Genomic DNA, 19,415 nt, shown 5'->3' with positions numbered 1-19,415 from the left:
CGTCGTTTCGTGTTCGTCGTAGCGGTAGAGGTCCAGTTTTCCACAGTCGTAGGTCGCGGCTTTGAAGTCTCCTCGGTGGCGTCATCACGGTCGCACCTCTGTTTCAAAGTCCATACGCATCACGTCGGGGTCACCAGTTGTAGAGGATGAGTCGAGTCCGTGATGATTGTGGTTGGTGGCTGTAGATGTCGCTGCTGGGGGTACTGCTATATTTTCTTCCTATTTAGAATCGTGGAATAAAAATCGGACTTCGGTCGCCGGGATTCGATCCCGCGTTCCGAACGTTCGTAACCTAATGCGCTAACCACTGCGCTACCGTCGTCCGTTAGTTGTTTATGTCGAGTAGCGGTATTTGTGCTGTCGAGTGCCGCTACACACCGTTTCATGATCAGGAAATAAAAGGAAAAGGGAAATAAGGAAAATGTTAAAGAGAACAGAGAAACTTGCCACAAATGAATTCTAATTCTACCAACTGTCCACATCGGACAAATCGTAAATGTAAACAACTAAATAAAAAAAAACTAATTAGATGACGAGGCATTTGGTTAAAAACCTGCGAGAGTTCCGATTAAGGAAGCTCCATACTTCCGAGGTTCCCCCTCGTAGGGACTTATAATTAAGATTTATTTTAAAATTGATATTGTGTCAATAATAAAATAAATAAATAAGACAGCAAATAAATAAATAAATAAATAAATAAGCAAATAAGTAAATAATAAGAGTAGTCAACAAATAAATATAAAGAAATAACTAATCACACTAATAAATAAATATGAACCAGGTGTCGCTCTTGGTGACCACCTGGAACGTTTGACTCTTCTCCTCGGAGATAGTCATACCCAGGCTCTTCTTGGTATTTATGGAGTGCATCCACCTGACATTGTGCCTCACTGTCGTCTTCACCAAGCAAAACGATGTCATCAGCGAAAGGCAGGATTGGGACTTTCATTATATCATTTACATATGTACCACTGGTTTTCTCCTCCATTTCATCCAGCAGTGCCTCTAGGCGTAAATTGAATAGCAGCTGTGACAAAGGGTCACCCAGCTTGACTCCCCTAAAGATCTTAATCTCGTCCTCCGCATTGTTTCTGGTTTGGATCTTTGTCTTGCAACCTTTGTACATTTCCTTGATTATGCCTATAATAGGGATCGGAACACTTTTCCTCGCTAGGCAAGGTTTTATCGCCGAATGGGATACCGTGTCAAACGCTTTGGAGATATTCGCTATCGTGAATACCCCCCCCCCCCCTCCCCCTCTGTACGTAAGACATGATCCGGCGCGACATTCTTGCGCTGTGTATCCTTTCCTGAGGCAATTGATGCATAAAGATGCACTTTTGACCTCTTTAAAGCGCTCGCAAAGGAATTTAGCCTTGAAGGTGTCACGTCTCCAAATGGTGTGTGGTCCTCGGCAGGTGTTGACGGAGCCTGGGATGCGGTAAATGCGTGTCCTCGTAGCGCGTATTGACGGACCCGCTTGGGTTGTTCCTGTGATCTCCTTGTCGGCGAGACCTCAGAGGGCGATATGCAAGTAAGTGATACGTTCTCGAGAAAGTCCAGTAACTGAGTGTACTGAGAGACTTCCTTACTAGTTAACGTGAGTTCCCATTGCTGTCTGATGTTTGAAGGTAATTTTGAACTAATGAGGTTGCGAATGAGGGAGTTTGCATTGGTTGCTTTTTTTAAACTATTTAATGCGCCGAGATTTTATCTTACAGTGTTTATTAAGTCTCCCAAAGCCGTTGGAGAATATTTAGTTAATTTCGGATAATTGATGATTGCAAGACCGTGGCATGACACGATGCGTCGTGGACACTCGAAGCTCTTCTTGAGAAGGGCCATAGCCTTTTGGCGGTGGTTGTCGCTGCCAGATGAAAAGAGAAGTTGCGTTTCGTCCCGGGACTACCGGTGGACTCGTCAGTAAGGCTATACCCGGTAGTCCCTGCCTTAGACGTAGAGGGATTTGTATCATTCGCCCGTATATTCGACCGCTAGCGAGATAGACAGACTTGTTGTCGTCGTAGCCCTCTGGTGTTGGCGGCTGGTACCCGCGGATCGCCCGGGAGGTATTGCGCCTCGTTGATGCCTCGACCTGTCGGCGTCCTATTAATACCGATCCGCCACAGCCTCAAGGTAATTTTCATTGATGAAGTTTAATGAATTCACGCAGGCTGCTGCTTCTTCCGTTAGGGCGGCCCTTAGATAGTGGAATTTTTGTATGGATGTGAGGTAGTGGTGTTGTCTATCGATGAGGTAAAGATGTTGTAGAATGGGCTCCATTGTTCTAATTTCCAGTCGAATGTGGGCAGCCTCATTTCTGATAACTGAAATCGCTGCCGTTGGATGACGACGGGGTTGATAGTCTCTCACCCTGTATTAGACTCTTTAATCAAGCTTTAATCGAGCTGCCAGGGACATGTAAGTAACGTGTCTCTGGGGTCCGCTTAGCTGAGGTCCTATAATTCCTCTTGGACGAGTCGGAACCGTTGCCACTCTTCCTCGAGTTGGACTTGATATGTTTTCAAGAGACAATCGACATTCTTGTTAGCCTGTTGATATTGGTCGACGCATTCCAGTATGGTCTGAATGGTGTCGAAATATTTATAGCGTTTTTGTCGCGTAATGTTGATTTTTAACGCAGTTGGCATTCTTTTGGCGGCAGTTGGTATTGTAGAGGGAATAGGAATCGGCGAAACACTTAAAGATCTTACCTTGTCGCTGTGAGATTTTGATATTGTTGAAATTCGTTGCGCCGATGATCGTCCAGCTGCGGCGGGAGGTTGCGTGGTTGCGTTCCTGGACCAACGGGTTGTACTTCTTCTAAGGTGACGCTCCTGACGACACTGGCTTCGCTGTAGTGATAATGCTTCCGCTGCTGGTTTGAATGTATTCTCGTGGCACTGTGTGGTCACTGGTAAATGCACTTTTCATTTGATCTGGCTCGAAGGATCAAAATGTTTCAACCGTTCGTGGAAAGCCGCAGCATTAGCCTCATCTGTTTTCGGTACGGTCGATTGATGCTTAAAGGGCGTGGTAACCACGGTGGAGCATTGAGTTTTTGGATCTCGTAAGTGGAGAGTAGCACTCACTTGGCACGGCAGGTCTTTTTATTGCGAAAGCCAACGGTATCGATGTAAAGAGATGCGCACGGGTCTGCCAGACGGTCGCCATCTTGGTATGGGGGTCCCATTATTCAAGTAACGATACGTAGCCTTACATGAGTATACTGAACGTGTGGTGCCATCTGGGGACTATTACAAGTCATGACAGTTAGGTATTCGACTAGTACTTATTCTCGTCACTTTTACCTAACGCCCTTTTAGTATAAAATTGAGAGAGTGAGTCCTTTCCAATTATAAGGATTAATAGCATGGAATAAGCCGGAGGAGTGTATTGGGAGGTTCGCGAAGTATTGTTCTCGATACGTCATGCTGTATGGTCGGTATGTCTCCAGGCGCGATGCTCGAGGTCCATTCGCAACCTTGAGAAGAGATCGCCACATTACGGACTACTTGTTTGTTGATAAAGATAGAGTCTGCTCTAAGTAAGTTCAGCAACTGTTACTTTGGAGATGTTTTTTGGGGATCTCCGAAATTTTCTTGCGGTTCTAACATATTTTGTATAGTATCGTAGTGGCAGCTATCTACTTGCCAAGTCGCATTACAGGAAAAAACCTGGGAGCACGAGAAATTACTTTGAACTCCGAGACAGTTGGCCTGATATAGTCGGCTGCCCGAAAGTTCCATTATAATATTTCAGAATTAACCATAATAGGATTTGGAAATATTGCGTTATAACGGTTTGTGAACAATATAAAGGAAAAACGATGATGTGTAGGTCAAGATGGATGTAGGTCGTAAGACAAAGGATAGTGTAGATAAATATAATAAGGTGTATTTATAAACAAGTTATTTATTATAAATTATTGAATATATATGCAGATCAGTCGTATTATAGCGGCAATCGTTAGAGCCAAATTATTAATTTTAGGTTTTATTGTTGTTAATACTATGTTGGTTATGGCCATGATCAAGGTAAATCAGGATAGTCCTGACCAAGGTCGGTGGTCTGGACCTATAACAAATAATATCAATATTAATATAGCAAATAAATATCGTAAACATCGATATCATTTGTAAGGGGATGTATTTTGAGCATAGTGAATTTATGTTGAACAGTTGTTGGAAACTAGGTTGAAATCAGATAATACTGTTGTTACTTATGTTATAGATTTACCCGTTAATTTTAATGAGATGTAAGTATTCAGGCGCCGTTAATTCACTGGATATGTCGCCCTAAAACAGGATGTTTAAATTTTAGATTATATATTGTACTGATAGGAAGTATTTTATTGCTACAATTATGAGTTTTGATTAAATATAGCATAGTGTCCAGTCAGTACGAGAGAGGAGGTCAGTCCTGAAAAATGACAGTAATTGTATAATAACAAAGGACAAGCCAAACATAGCAAAATGATTGATCGGCTAGCGGGTGGTTGTGTCTATCAGAAGCAAAAGAAATTTGAAAGATCTTAGTTTATAGGACTTGTTGACAATCAATGTCACGCGGTCGATATAATGTTTGAGTGGGCTGTATTTACATACACAACATAATTTATAAAATAAGCAATTCTTATATTTGATTTAAGAAATGATACATCGTTTGCGAGCAGTATTTACTAGACAGTGGCTGAAATTCAGTTGATAATGTAAATTTAATAATTAAATAACTAACGAATGAGTTATTAGTCTATAAAACACGAATGAAACCGATGATAACACTCTATGGCGCGTTAGTGGATGGGTATTCTACTACGATGGCTTTACATTTGTAGATGTAAATAATGATTGATATTATTATAGGGATTGGGTGATCACTGCATTGCAGCATGAGAGTTGTATAGCACTGACAGAGTTAATCGAGTAGAGATAGTGGCTAGTTATTGATAAACTGCGTAAAATGCACTTGCACTTGCACTTGCACATAAATTCAATCGAGGTTGTTAGTTAGAATCACGTGGCAAGCTAAGGTATAAATTATATCACTGCACGTTTTTCTGGATATAACACGCATGATGTTAGGATAATGAATGGTACTCGCTAGCGTGACATGGTTTACACTTGCGCATCTTGCTCGACCACCTTGCGATTTTGGTACTTTATTACATTTATTACATAATAACGACGGGTACTATGACTGGCAGCCGGCGCCATGTTGCGTACGATCTTAGATCTATCATGCGAGATATCGAATCTATTGCGCACGCGTTGGTCTTGTGTGACGCGCATGGTAATATAGATCGCGTCTTCTTGGCCAGACGTCGCCACCTTACGGACCGCTTGGGTGCTGACCATGGTGTAGTCGGCAAGAAGCAAGCTCCTAATTTTAGGATTTATGTCATATAAATCTAATATTTATTTATTTGTTAAATATAACGGATTTGCGAATGTGTCTGACGAGTCGAACGTAAAAGTAAAAGTAAAATAAAAATTAAATTAAAGTTAAATGAAAATTTGAGAAATTACTTAATTCTAAAGGAAGTATACGCGACAGAAGGAAATACAAATGCGAACTTAGAGACTTCTATGTATCCACGCTCTTTCTGCACACACACTAATAAAAGTTGCGGTTTGCTTATAAAGTAATTGATGATTTATGGGTTATGTGAGGGTTGTTATTATACAGGGATTGATGAATTTTGTTGTGACGATTGGGGTTGCTCATGGATTACGGATGGTATTTTTTCGGAAAGACTTGGCATATTAGTTCGACGAATCTGGCTATGCCTCTTCATTTAAACAAATATGGATAAGTTTATAACAGACGAAAAAATTACGGCGCAGGTGGTTTCGGGGCCCCCAGGCCTCGTCGGTGCTTCGAGTGGCGTTCCAGGCTCGACTCGATGGTCATCCAGTGACTGGGCAAACGTGGAGAGGAGGGTGGGTCCCGGAGTCCGCTCTCGTTCGGAAAATACGATCGGGGACCAGAGCTAAGAGGACAGAGAGTTCGAAGTTGGAGGAGGCAATGAAAGGTGCAGAAAAATAAGTAAAAAAGGGGGCGTCGGGTACCTCTTCCCTCGAAGAAAAATGCGAAGCTTCTTGAATTTAGTAACGATATTCGAGAGGTGGTGGAGAAAAAGGAATCCGTCAGCCTAAAAGTAAGTGACGGAAGGATACCGCCGAGAATTGTTTCTATCACTACCGTCAAGGGGGGATATTTGGCTCCGGTTGTGAAAGGAACTAGCGGAGTGGAGGGGAACTCCCTTGTAACCTGGTCGGGTTCAGCCGTGAAATCGGCTAGTAAAACGTCGAAGAGGCGGTCAGCTCATCCGAAGGTGAGGCTTCCGTATCGAAGAGTGGCTGGGAGCGTCGGGTCGACGTTGTGATCATCTCAGAACCTAATCGACAGCTCTCCTGGTATAACGATACGAAGAGGGATGTGCCCATCTGGGCAACAAGATTTAATGGCTTCTACCTCCGCGAAGATACGTTGGCTGAAGAGGAGGAATATGTCGGGATCAAGAAAGCTACTGCTCGCCCAACGTCAGCCTAAACATCTTTGACGAGTACGCGGAGAAACTCGACATATCCATTGGGGCAGCCGTGAGAAGATGCAAGGAAGTTATCATCTCAGGAGACTTCAATGCAAAATCTAAGCCATGGGGTGTCATCAAGACTGACAGAAGGAGAAGGATACTTTTAGAGGTTCTGGATTGGAACCACCTTGCTCCTATTAGGGTCCGTAAGGGTTCCACGTTTCAGACAGGTATCAGAAGGAGTTTCCTAGACATTATGAGCTTTAGTGGTAGCTTCTTTAAGAAATATAAACGCTGTGTGGTCCTTGGGTATTACAGCGCCTCGAATCACAGTTATGTGCTACAATGAATTTAAAGGCTTGGTTATGCCTAGGAGTAGGGGGCGTTTTGGGTATTCGAAGAAGGACATAGTGCCGGAGATGTTTTTTTAAAAACTTGGACGATAAGAAGGTTAAATTATTGGGTGCGCGGACAGGCGTGGTGGAATATCAGGAAGATTCCCTGCAGAGAATTGCGTCAACGAGAATCGTAAAGTCCCGTTACGATTAGATAATCGATGTCACGAACTGATCGATCCCCTTATTTCTGTAAGGATAATAGGGGTGGTTCAATTGAGTATATGCTGAATTAACAGGTATAAATTACAGTTTATTCAAACAACATGTTGACTAGAACTAAATACATAAGTCGGTTCAATTACTTCATTGGTCGCCAATTTACGAACTGTCACGAGCAAGTCAACAAGAGAATCGTAATTCTATCGAGAATTTTCATTTTTATTAATTAAGCCAAGAAAACTTTTGAGAAAATAAAATAAAAAAAAAAACCTCCACCGTAACAATGTGCCTTGGGGTAACATTGCCGTGACCAGGATTTGAACCTGGGTTACTACGGCCACAACGTAGGGTCCTAGCCACTAGACGATCACGGCTATTGGAGTATTATATTTGGAATGTTCTGAATGGTTGATGATAACTACCAGCAATGATCAAGTTGATCCACCAACCGTGAAGGTCTTTCTACTCTGACACAATTGTGATTAATCCATTCATCTATAATTCAAACTGGCTGTAATTCAAATTATATGCATATATATGTACGTACATTTATGATTTATGAATTTTAGAGACGCGATAAGATTATTATCAAAGGAATGTAATATCGTTTTCACGTTAAGACTAACATTTATTATCGTCAAATATTTATGCGATCCCTTACGATTCGAACTTATTAACACATTTTTCATTAACCGGTATCATAGTGCAATATTTGCAATTTTTATTTTTGTATTGAGTACGGATTTGTACATAGCATTTTATAATCATAAATTCCACAAATGTGAGTCAAATTTAAGAATTAAGGAAAGAATTAAGCTCTTGCATATTTCTCTAATTTATTGGGTTGGTAGCAAAGTGATTGCAGATTTTGTTATTACTACCTAATGAAAAAAACCGCAATATATATTTTCGCAATATAATATATTATCTATATGAACAAACTAAAGAATAGTAAATAAATTGATAGAATATAATTAGGTTTCGCGACGTAAGCTTAAATGGTGACGGGTCAAAAAGTGTGTAACGACTGACTTTCTGTGAAGACGATGGTGCGGAGGAAAATTTGTGATGGGTGGATCTAAGAACACGAGATAAGCTGATTCGTTAAGGACAAGTTTTCGTTAGGAAAGTGAGGGAAATAGACTTCGCTCTTAATTGGTTATTTACCAGGTTGATGGGCGAGGAAGGGTGCTAACCGCCCCCGAGAGAAAGTTGCTAGTGGGAAGCATCATACGTGTAAAAAATCAACTTTCCCGTGTCTTCTCGTAGTACTTTTAGAAAACAATTCAGTAAAAAGATATTTGTTTGGTCTGAAGAACCTTAAATAGAAAATTTCTGAGTTTTATGGTGGGTCCTTAAGATTATTGAGGGTACGTAATAAGGATGTGTAGGCATCTGGCTGCCATTTTGCCCGCGGTATGTGGCCTGATCTAGGTAGAGAGTCACCAGACGTAACAGTAATGTACACGGAAGTATTCTTTGTCGCTGATCGTCGATGATTCATCCTTTCCTTCATAATCGAATAATATCCGTTTTTTACCCCGGTATGATGATTTGAAATCTGGTGTTATATCCATTTCCTTTGCAACTTCATTTGCTGCGATCATAGCTTTGCTAAATCCTTCATTTCTGTATTCCGCAGAGAATATGGTAAGATCATACAGATGCTTCGTAGCCACATCGATTTGCATCTTTTGATTTTGCAATACTTTGCTGACGATGTTAATTTTAGATAATATTTCGTATCAAATGATAAGGCTGGCAATAAATTTAAATTCATTTATGTTGCGCACTATAGACAAAATCTCAATTTTCAATTCATTGTCAGATGCATTGTCGGCAATTTCGATCAAGGTGTTTCGAAATCGAAATCGAATAACCTTTACACTATCAAAACGGCATTCCGACCTAGTTTCTGACAATGGTTTAAGTGTAATTTTTTCAACGTATTTTTGTAGAACATCCCAACGCGATGTCGATGCTGCAAATATCATGTAAATTTTTTGTAAAATACCAAAAAGACGTAGTGTTTGGGTTGATGATTTTGCTATATCTCCCAATAACAAATTCAAGTTGTGACTACCATGTGATATGTAAAATACTTTAGGATTTACACGTAATATATTTGCTTGTACTCCTTGACATATTCCCCTCATATTGACACCCTTCTCATATCCTTGTCCGCGACAGTCAGATATTTTTATTCCCAACTGATCCAGAATGAGCATAGTTTCAGATAGTCCTTTTCCTGTTGTATCGTGAACTATTTCAAATTTGATAAAATGTTCCTGGATTTCAACCTCCTCGTCTGTTATGTTGATATAACGAAGAACAACCGATAATTGCTCTTGATGGCTCACAGCTGGTGTACAATCCAATAAAATGGAATAATATTTTGCTCTCCTTATTGCATCGATAATTACTTTTTGTGCGTAATTTGCCATTGCCCTTATTAATTTGTTTTGAATTGAATGTGATAAACAATAATGTCCTTTTATGGCTGTTTTGTTTAAATGATCATTTAGAACAGAATCAAATTTTGCTATTAATTATATTAAACCCAAAAAATTACCATTGCGCGGTGTGTACAAAGTATGGGTACTTCCTCGGAAAGCTAAATTATGTTGCGCCAAATATAAAATAACAGCAGTTATTCTTTGGAAAATGTTACGACCGTTCGCGGAGAGACGCGGTCGCTAGGAAAACGCGTCAGCGAGAGGCGTAAATTCTCGCTACGATTATGTTAATCGACGCCGCGAAATAGTCGTTCCCCCGTTTCGGTTAAGACAACAAAGGTGGTTTAATGAATGGAACACTGTATTAACAGGTTAACATAGAATAATATATGTCGGGTTATCATTAGGATTTAAGACGCGTAACGATTCTTCGTTTGAATTAGCCATCGGTTTACGAAACAGAGATTATATTTACGCGAATATACAACATTTTACAAAATATTATGAATATTGAGTTTTATGAATGATAAGATTAACAGACGATAAGTTTGACTAATAATTAGATTAAAAATAATAAGTTTAACGAACAATAAGAGGTACGAATAATATGTCTTACGAATAATAAATTTAACGAATAATGAGATTAACGATTGATAGGTTTAACGAATAATGAATTTAATTAACGCTATTAACAATGTTCCGGGGTTCAAACGAATCCACGGTCAACGGGATAACTCTTTACTATGCGTAGAATAATTTTAAAGACAAAAAAATACGATTGCTGAGACACTCGGTAAATTGCTCGATGTATCACTTTCCAAGGCGATCACACGAATGAATATCTGATGAAAATCTTTTTTTCGCTATACGACTGCATTTGTTTGTTATATGCTCGCTGGAGGCATCGAGAAGGTTCCAATCGTCGTTGCTAGGCAATTTCTGTCAAAAGTTTGTTGTATACTCTTTGGAAACATCGAGAAAGATCCAAACGCCGTTACTAGGCAGTTTCTGTCTGAAGATCGATTCCTAATACAACGTGTGTCCCATTATATCGACATCTTTAAAGTACAATTTTATGTGATTTCTAGGGAGAACAATACAACCGATCCACATCTTCGTCAGGCAAAACGTTTATCCCGTGAATGTGGCTACGTTCGGCGACCAGTTGTCACCTCAAACCCACTTTCGCTTTCACAAATGTCAAACAATTACAAATGACAATTGCTTAATTACAGTTATAATAAAATCTAGGCTAAAGCATTAGAAGGCTTCCTCAAAATTGCAAAGGGAAGGCTCCGGTTTTCCTTTCATCTCCGACATATATTTTATGATAATGTGATGAATATGTTACAGAAGATTGACTCGACTTTACGATATCTCTAGATGAATTTGTTTGCTCGTCAGATTTGTTGATGTGTCACGTTTGACTCGTCAAAAGGAACTCATCACTTTCGATTATTCCTTTGTCTCATTTAGAAGACGACCCCCACTATGCTCGGGTCACGCCACCGCTCGCGCCTATGATCACGTATGCCTCTTCTTATGTGTGTAAACGTAACGGTCAAAAATCGACGTTTCTAGAGCTTGTTGCTTGGCGACAACAATGCTCTCGTCGATTCATTGTATGCGATCCGGCGGGCAGATAAGACGATCTGCCTGCGACACTGTAGGACCGCGAGCGACGGTTAGAAAATACAGCCTGTGGTAAGCCTCGTGGCGTAACAGAAGACTTATTCGCATCGTGCCACTTCAAATCTTAAAAATTTGTCGCACTCTTGATGAAGTAGATTGCCAGTGCGAAAATTTTGTTCAGTTTGAATCCACTTGTTTATAGCTCGTAAAAGTACCGCAGGAAGTTCGTGCATTTTGATTCGCTGTGTTAAATGAGACCAATTGCAAAATCCGTCTGCCCCCAATGAAATATCAATAGTGGAAAATAATTTACAAGCGAAACAGTAAACCTTATCTTTAGATTTAGAATAACCATAATAAGAATAATTACCCATCTTCATGTTGTCCTTTGTCCATTCGTCAGTATTCTTGTAAAATATGTTGCAGAAAAGCTCCTGTTATTTTCGTTCTTAGGGAAGTCAAATTGAGTAACTTGTACAGAACTATGCCGAACTACTAAATATACTGTTTGTTGTGTTCTGTCAATTGGCCACGTGCTAGGATCTTCAATGTCGAAATTTCTGTTTTCTTCTTTTTGTTCTTCAATTTCCATAATTTCAATTTTCTTGATGAGTTTCACAATCGCTCTTTTTTCTATTGTTTCCATTTTTGTCCAATTCAGTTTTGTTGGTATCTTCTTCATTTTCCTTCACGGGTGTATTCAACTCTTGAAGACTGGTTCGGGATGCGATGGAGAACGGACGTGTTGGCGGGTCGCTCCCGCTAGGCAGTTGTTTGAAAATGTACGATGATGTATGCGTGTGAGAATGCAAGCAAAATTGCTATGGGGTACGGTGAATCACAAGGGGGTGTGAGTGGAATAGTATTGAGTTGATATTGGACTGTATGTATATGAAGGCAATGAGGATTATGATCGTTTGAGTGCAATTAAAGTGAGAGAAACATGATGTGTGGCAGTCAATAGTGGCATGATGAGTCCTAGGTGAATAACTGTTAAATTAACTTAAGTACAGCAGTTTAGGGCAAAAATGTTTGAAAAAGTAACGACTCATTAGTAATTGTGTTTATGATGGAAAGCGGTGAATAAGTAAGAAGAAGAGTAATATTGTAGTATCGTCGAAATTAAGATATAAATTTTTTCCCGATTACTTACAATTTATTAATAGTGAATTAAATATACAAATATAAATTGGACAGAAAACGATGTTTCTTTAACTGAAACTAAATGCGATACTCGTATCTATATCTTTACAGTTATAACTTTAACTTGTAAGTATAACTTTACAGTTATTTGGCAACTCTCGCCACAACGAATCTCTCTCTCTCTCTCTCTCTCTCTCTCTCTCTCTCTCTCTCTCTCTCTGACAACTCGATCAACTCTGACTCTCGCAACACAGTCACTTTTCGACTCCCATACACTGACCTCTCGGTCGTCCCTCCTTGAAACACGAAACCGTCCGTCTGCTCTAACGTTGTTCTTTTTCTCATATCTCTGTAAGAACTAGGTGACTTTAGTCACATAGGCGCCCTTAAATGTAAACGAACAACAGAAAGACAACATACACAGTTTTTTTCTAATTTCAACCGATCTCTAATTCAAATTACTTTACGATATTACAATACTGATACTGATCCCTTCAGTGGATTCTTCTACCGCTTCCAGCAGCGGTTCTAAGCACAGGTTGAATAATAAAGGTGATAAAGGGTCGCCTTTCTTAACTCCCCTGAGGATTTCAATCTCGATCCCAGTTCCATTTTTAGCTTTTATTTTAGTCTTGGAACACTTGTACATATTTAAAATAAGATTGATTACAGGGGTCGAGATTCCATTCCTAGCCAGACACGGTTTAATCGCTGAGTAGGGCACCGTGTCGAATGCTTTGGAGATGTCAACTATGGCGTAGACAGCTCCTTGATCTCGTTTGCTTTGTTTCAGAGCTGCATTGAACGATTCCACGTTTATTTTATATCCATTTTCAGATGTAAAGCCCTTTTGCCTTAAATTCTGCACGATGCCCCTTCTTAATCTCCTTCGAGAGTTGAAGAGAAAATTCTTGCTAGAATAGGACCTACTCCGGGTAATGAGAGGTATAACAAAGAATATTAAACAGCAAAGCTAGCACATTAGGCAGACCCGGAATTAACAAATGTTTCTTTTCCAAACCATCCAGACCTGCAGCTGTTTTATTTCTTACCTTCCTTATTCTCTCATTAACTTCCTCAGCGATTATCGAAGGAAAATAGACCTCTATAAGACCTCCTGAAGTACATCCTTGTGGTACAAGGGTGTGGCGGATGAAAAGAGAGTCGTGCGTTTCGTCCCGGGACTACCGGTGGACTCGTCAGTAAGGCTATGCCCGGTAGTCCCTGCCTTAGACGTAGAGGGAGTCTCGCTAGGTGCGGTATTTATATCAATCGCTCGTATATTCGACCGCTAGCGAGTTAGACAGACAGACTCGTTGTCGTCGTAGCCCTCTAGTGTTGGCGGTTGGTACCCGCGGATCGCCCGGGAGGTGTTGCGCAGCGTTGATGCCTCGACCTGTCGGCGTCCTATTAATACCGATCCGCCACAAGGGGATCTGATGGGCCCATTTTACCCCATAAATCTTTACATAGCGTCTCTATCTCCCTTGCTTCTGGATGTTGTCTGGCAGGAGCTAAATAAGCCAAATCATCGGTAACTACTATGTCACCTAACTTCCTAGGACATTGCTTGAACATGTCCTGGCAACGTGCGTATAGATAGCGCCACCTTTGATTCCTCTCTATTTTCTTATTTTTATTTTGCCATTTTTCAATTCTATCACACGTTTTACGATTAGGGATCCTGTTTTCCTCATTCTTGTTCCTTCTTAATAGCGCTCTTTACAGACACGTGCCGACATATTCATCTATTTTGGCCGCTAAAATCGTATGATTTCCATTGAAATCGTCCCACAACTTTTTCAACTCTTTGTAGACCTTTTGTGTTGGAGGTGGGACTTCGGAAGCCTTCTCTATTTCTGCTTTCAGACAACGCCGCTATTCGCTAATTGAGTCCCTTTCTAGCTCCTCAATAACGCTCCATGCTGGCGCATTGGCCGAATCAAGGGGATAGCGCCCTCCCTCTGTCTCTTGAATAACCTTCTTGTAGCTTGCTTCCTCACCACTCATTTTAACCGTTTGCCTCTTTTCTTGATTTGTTCCTCAATCTTACTGATTTCAACATTTAGAAATCTATGATTCTTATACAATTCGTTGAGCTCTTTCAGGAGATTGACCTCTTCTGCCGTCCAAATTCTTGTACTAGGGGGGTCCGCTCCCCTTCTTTTTTCGTTTCTGACAGCAGAGTGAGCATATCGTTCATAAGTGGGTAACCCTCTTTGGATGCCGAAGCTCATGGGGCAAGTTTCACATTTATATGATCCTTCATTTATCGAGCTGATGCCTTTACACTTTGGCACGTGACACCTTGCCCCATGAAGCTTCATAAAACACCGTTGGCAATTGACGCATTCCCATTGTATTCCCATTGTATGCATCTACATGATGAAAGCTAAGGTGTCCGTCCAGGTCTACTCGTGTCATAAGAAGAGGTGAACTTCCTTCTTCTCGCAGACCGGACACGCAACCCTGTCTCCCATCAGCGGCACAATAATTTTCAAAGTCATGTCCGTGAATATAGCCGGGTTTTCAGCCATGGTCCCCTCCGAAGCGGATAAATCCGCCACAGCGCTTCCGCGACCGATAAACACTGCATCCGGGGGACTATTCCCCACGCTGATGCGGCGGGCATGTTACCGGCGATACCACTGGGAGGTAGGAGTGCGACTTGGGTACCCCTGAGTACCCATGACCCGCCAAGGCCCCGCAACACACCGTTTAATATCGGCATTCTGCTTATGAACTTATGGACTACTCCTATGAAACTCCAATGGGATCCCATACTTCCGAAGTACCCCCTCGTAAGGATTAAAATTTTAGGTTAACTTTAAAATTGACGTAGTCAATAGTAAAGCCACCATTAATAAATAGATAAATAATTATTTCATTTTAAATTTATATGTACAATTTCTATGTATATGTACAATTAGAAAATAAATAAATAAATTAAATTAAATAAATAAATAAAAGTAAATAAATAAATAAATTAATTAAATTAAATAAATAATGAATGCTTTTATTCATCTAAAAATATGTTGCACATCTCCACGGAGCTTCTCAGTACGTTTAAAATCATTGTTTTTATATCCTTATTTGGAATCCCCATCATTTTCAAGTTATTTATAGTTTCAAACGTTACAGCTCCTCTGCTACCAAGCACCACCGGCAGAACGGCTCCTTCATCGACGCCATATCTTTTCTTTAATTCTTTAAGACAAGACGAGTACTTGTGGACCTTTTCTTTGGCTGCCTTTTGGAGATAATCTCTATTCTCGTAGCGGACGGTAACGTCGACTACGAGAAACCGTTCCTCATTTTTCACCACGAGATCCGGTTTAAATAGATTCTCCCTAATTTTAATAGTAGGCTCAACAAATACTTCGTTCTTGTCCTGAAGCTTTTTGACGAGGAGAGTTTTTACCTCGTCATGCCTTTTAATTCTTAAGCCCTTTGTATACTGGCATAGCCGCAAAATGTGCCCTAGGGTCTCGGGCTGGGCATGACACCTCCTGCACATTATGTTGATCTTTTTGTCAGCTCTTGCTAGAGCTACTCTAGTGCCAAAGGTATTTGTTCTCAACCTAATAGCGTCGATAAAGCGAGACGGCTTCAACAGGTGGTACTCTTTGAACCACACGTTGCCAAGTTTTTCCCTTGCGAAGTCAGCCACCCCGTAGCCTTGACTCCGCAAGTCGGCCCATTGTTTTATATGTTCGTTTTTTCAGTCTCCTCTTGGCCTTTTCGATGTCCGCAGAAGTGGCGGGCCAATTAATCCTCAGGGAGTTGGCGATTGTTTATTCGACCATTACGCGGGGGACGTAATCGCGAGGAGAGACGTCAACGGGAGTCGTAAATTCCCGTTACGATTATAACAATCGACACCACGAATTGATGGATCCCCTGATTTTCGTTGAGATAATAGGGGTGATTGAGTTTGTATAACACTGTGATTCACAGAATTATAAATAATATATTTCCAACACTTAGATTACACTGTTGAGCATAGATAAATAGATAATCACTTATCGCACGAAGATAAGATAGATATGTACGTTAGAGCAGGGCTCTTATAATTGGATTTAATGTATTAGTGGAGGAAATGTATGTTCAACAATCCCGAGAACCGACTCTCGCGTTATGCTTAGACTGCCATGTTAGGCGTTAGCTTTAGACTTAGTAGTTGACTTTTCCAACGATGTAGAAGAAGAGAAGTTGAGTGACGATGCTGTGTCGGAGGAAAACTAGTGATGGGTGTGTCTAGCGCACGGGACCATCGGATTTGTTCATGCCATTTTAGGTCAGGAAGTGAGGGCAGTATACATTGCCTCGGATTGGACAAACGAAGGTTGGTGGACTAGGAAGGGTCTTAACCGCCCTCGATAGAAGTTGCTAGTAGGAAGCATCGTACGTGAGAAAAACTAACTTTCCCGTGTCAAGCCGTAGTAAACAATAGTCTTTAGAAACTGATTTAGAAAAGGCATTTGTTGGGTCTGAAGGACCTTAGCAGGCAAGTTACTCGGACTATGACGGGTGCTTAAGGCTATTGAGGGTACGCCGTACGGAAAAGCGGACATCTGTGTCCGTCTGGCCCGCGGTGTGTGACCTGGGCCAGGCAGAGAGTCGCCCGGTGTAACAGCGATCTTTTTGAGTTTTAATTCTGTGCTCTCGTTAATTAAACTAGATGCTGCTGGATCTAGTGAATTTTTCATATTTATTCCATTCTTAAGGGTACCGCGTTTCGCAAGATGTTCGAACCTCGGTAACCCTAGTCCACTATTATTTTTGGGCGTGTAAAAGAACCCAACCTCCGTAGAAGGTGTTAAATGTAAAATTGCTTTGGCCTCCTGCCTGACTTCATTGTCCAAAATTTTAAAACTCCCTCGCTAGGTAGATTAATCAATAAGTTATATATGTAGCGAGGGAATATATATTTAAGCAGAAGCTCCATTTTCTGGCCTGGTTTTAACAATTGTTTTCTCACTCTTTTGATAGTACATAATATTTCTGGTATAATAATGCCGCATTGTAGGCCTCTCCATGGTCCAATTTTTGCGCCGAGATACCTGAAGGCTTCCTCGGGTGCGGGTATCCTTTTATTATTAATTTCTATCTCTGGATCCCTCACATTCCAGGTGTCCTTCTTTGAGACCACCTGGAATGTTTGGCTTTTTTCTCCAGAGATACCATAGTCATCCCAAGGCCCTCCAGGTATTCCTGGAACATTGATAGTTGTTTCTGAGCATCTTTACTATTTTTGCCCAATAGGGCAATGTCATCAGCAAAGGCCAAAATGGGGATCTTATTATTCTAGCTTATATTGATCCTATCGGTGGATTCTTCTACCGCTTCCAGCAGCGGTTCTATGCACAGATTAAACAATATAGGAGACAAGGGGTCGCCTTGTTTAATACCTCTGAGGATTTTAATATCGACCATGTTGCCATTTCTGGCTTTTATTCTTGTATAGGTACTTTTGTATATATTTTGGATAAGATTGATTATAGGCATCGAAATTCCTTTCCTAGCCAGACACGGTTTAATCGCTGAGTGGAACACCGAGGGGGTTACTCTTTTCGTCGATGAGATCGCGAGAGAGAATGACTTTGCCGTCCCGATGATGCCACAGAGGAAAACTATAATGGGGTGTGTCTAAGGACACGAGATCATCGGATTCGTCGAGAAAAGCCTTCGTTCAGAAAGTAAGGGAAATTGGCGTTGCTGTTAATTGCTCTATCTCCATATCGGTGATTAGAAAAAGATGCTAGCAGCCCTCGAGGGAAAGTCAGTTCCTAGTGGGAGACGTCATTCGTTGAAAAATAGCTCTCCTCTATCTTCTCGTAGTTGGGACAAAGACTGTTTGTTTAGAGGACTTCAGTTAGCTAAATCTTAAGATTTATAACGGACTCTCAGGCTAACTGAACATGTACTGCGGAGACACATCGACATCTGGCAATAATCTTGCTCGAAGAATAGAGTCTGCGTGTGGCGAGCCACGGGACAGAAACCGTTGGGATGTTTACTGTCGCGTGCCACCACAAACATTTCTTTTAAGAAGAGCTACAAAATTACTCCATACCTTTGTCAGACAAAGCGTTCATCCCGTGACCGCGGCTACGTTCGGCGACTGGTTGTCGCCTCGAGCCCAAGCTCATTAACACAAATCTCGAACAAATACAATCGGATCGAATGACGAGAATTGTTTAATTACGCCTATGATGGAATCTAGATTACGGTGTTAAGGGATTTTCCCGAAGTTCCAAAACGAAGACTCATCTCCGACCTACTTATATATGGAACTGCCCCTGACTAGCGACTGGACAAACGAGGGGAGGAAGGTCGATCCCAGGGCTACATCTCGCTCGGGTAAAGCGACCGGCGATCAATCACATTCAGCGAATTTTGAAATTCTTTCAAGACTGTGCCTCAGTTTACTTTGGAAGATATAGTGAAAAAAGCTTCATCTGCTTCAGAAGCTGCTCGGAAAAAATTCAATGATTACAGGGCAGTTTTATCGGAAACCTAAGAAAAAGTGTTAGTAAATTACATACTAATCTCAGAAGAAACATTATTTGGCGTCACTTTAACGGATCGACAACTCTTAGCTCCTCAAATAGCAGAAAAAATAACATTTCGCATAACTTTAATACAGAGAAGAGGAAGCAAAACTGGTCGTACGCTTCCCTTCAGAAGCATATAACATTATCATTAAAAGCATCCTAGAAGACATTCGTTAGTCGTGCAATTGGCTTCAACGCATTGTTGCAGGGCAGCTCTTACATACATTACACATTCAATTTTAAGATTAATACTTAAAAACAGTTTTATTATTCCGAAGCTTATTATTATTATACTACGGACTTTTACATAAGTATCTGTTGGAACTTGAGCTCATTTACGTAGTACAGGCCATGTGCAAGCAGGAAACGAGGAAAGTGGACTATGAGAGAGTGTGATCAATTCCGACAAGTCTGCGAAAAACATGCAACCAGCTCGACTTATATGTAATAGTTTCAATTTACTAAATATATTATATGTATTATATTATATATTATATATGTATAAATTATATTATATATGTCGGGTTTCACG

The 19,415-nt window shown here is 40.8% G+C and overlaps 1 long non-coding RNA gene and 1 other non-coding gene across 2 annotated transcripts; both read right to left on the bottom strand.

The window, feature by feature from the left end:
* Positions 1-3,881: 3,881 nt before the first annotated feature.
* Positions 3,882-5,607, bottom strand: LOC126873834 (uncharacterized). The gene is made up of 2 exons (XR_007692577.1): positions 4,240-5,607; positions 3,882-4,077 (listed from the first exon to the last, which is right to left on the bottom strand). It is a non-coding gene; the product is annotated as an uncharacterized LOC126873834 (long non-coding RNA).
* Positions 5,608-7,397: 1,790 nt separating this feature from the next.
* Trnah-gug (transfer RNA histidin (anticodon GUG)) lies at positions 7,398-7,469 on the bottom strand. Its single transcript has one exon. It is a non-coding gene; the product is annotated as a tRNA-His (tRNA).
* Positions 7,470-19,415: the final 11,946 nt, after the last annotated feature.

Source organism: Bombus huntii, chromosome 15 (assembly GCF_024542735.1).
Source record: "Bombus huntii isolate Logan2020A chromosome 15, iyBomHunt1.1, whole genome shotgun sequence".
NCBI lineage: Eukaryota > Metazoa > Arthropoda > Insecta > Hymenoptera > Apidae > Bombus > Bombus huntii.
This window is presented reverse-complemented; position numbering and strand designations above follow the sequence as displayed.